We start from the raw sequence: 1,350 nt of genomic DNA on the forward strand, positions 1-1,350 counted from the left end.
GATGACATGATGGGAATTGGAGCTATAGAAATAAACTGGATTGGTTCTATATGATAGTTTAGGTTGAGTTTCGGGTCTTTATCAGTGTTGGTCTCATGGCCGGACAGGTTCTTGCTGTCCTTGGGGTTGCTTACAGATGTTTTGGAAGAATGTCCTTTGACCCTAAGAGAGTTCCAGGTCTTTGAATTGTAAAATATTTCCATGAATCTGAAGAAGTTTCGAAAGAAAGCAGGTTGTTGAGTCCTTTGGGGTTTATTTTGTCCTCGTAGGTTTCAGAGATCATTGGAGATGATATCTGGTGATAATTTGGTTTCTGCTTGTGTTTTTTTCTCTAGTTTAAAAGGTTTAAGGCTCATTCAGGGTTGGGTTTCAGTATATTCTAAGGATCCTGGAGGTTAGTTAAGATTGGGACACAGGATTCAGTGAGTCGTATTTTGGTGACTCACTTTTTTAGGTACTTATGGAGTTTTTGAAGGAACCCTGTGAAACCTACAGTTGGTTTGTGATTCATTCAGAGATAAGTGCTTTTAGGTCAATTCCACCTTTTTTTTCTGTAACGATTGACGTTATGAGGATTTTTTTTTACATTTTTATTTCACCTTCAGGTGGAACTTTAGGTGTTTTGTCTCTGATGGTTTTGGAGATTCCCCAGCATGTTCTTATGTTGATCCTGATGCTCCACTCCAGATTATGTTTCCTATAAAAAAGCTGTAAGGTTCAGAGTTTGTTGGAGTCTTCTGTGAAGTTTTAGGGATCCTGGATGTGGTTTCTAGACACGTAACTCTGTACAGTTAACAAATTCAGAGTATATGTTTAAGGATGGTTCTGTGAGGACATGTGGGGTCCATAAAAGTTCCCGGAGAACATATGTTGGGGGTTTTGTTGTGGTTACTTGACGTTACCTTGGCTCAGTGTGATTTTGGGAATGTTTCTGGTGGTCCATGTCTCTTCTGTCCAGTTAGGGGATAATTAGGGGACAATGTTAGCTGAGAGGTTCTGGAGATGTTTAGATGGATATTTTCATTGCCAGGGATGGTTTAAGGATTAGCAGAAATTATAATAATTTACCTAATACCTTTTGACTATTGGAGTCTTCTACAAGGAGTTTGGTTTGTATTTACAACCTGTTTCTGCTTTCATTGGTTTCTAAAACAGAAGGAGAATATATTTTTTAGGGTACTGGTGGTGTTCCTGGAGGTGCACTGACTATCCTACTGGTCAGTTGTCATGGTTACTACAGTAGTAGCCATTCAAAATTTCCCCACTTTCGTGGATGGGCCCTTGGTTAGTCCTCGGCCCTTGGTTAGTCCTTGGTTAGTCCTCGGCCCTTGGTTAGTCCTTGGTTAGTCC

The 1,350-nt window shown here is 40.1% G+C and overlaps 1 protein-coding gene across 1 annotated transcript in view; it reads left to right on the forward strand.

Moving 5' to 3' along the window:
- LOC107101147 overlaps positions 1-1,350 on the forward strand; it is a 6,744-nt gene that overhangs the window by 2,625 nt on the left and 2,769 nt on the right. The window lies entirely within an intron of this gene.

Source organism: Cyprinodon variegatus, unplaced genomic scaffold (genome assembly GCF_000732505.1).
Source record: "Cyprinodon variegatus isolate N-32 unplaced genomic scaffold, C_variegatus-1.0 Scaffold1058, whole genome shotgun sequence".
NCBI classification, from domain to species: Eukaryota; Metazoa; Chordata; class Actinopteri; order Cyprinodontiformes; family Cyprinodontidae; genus Cyprinodon; species Cyprinodon variegatus.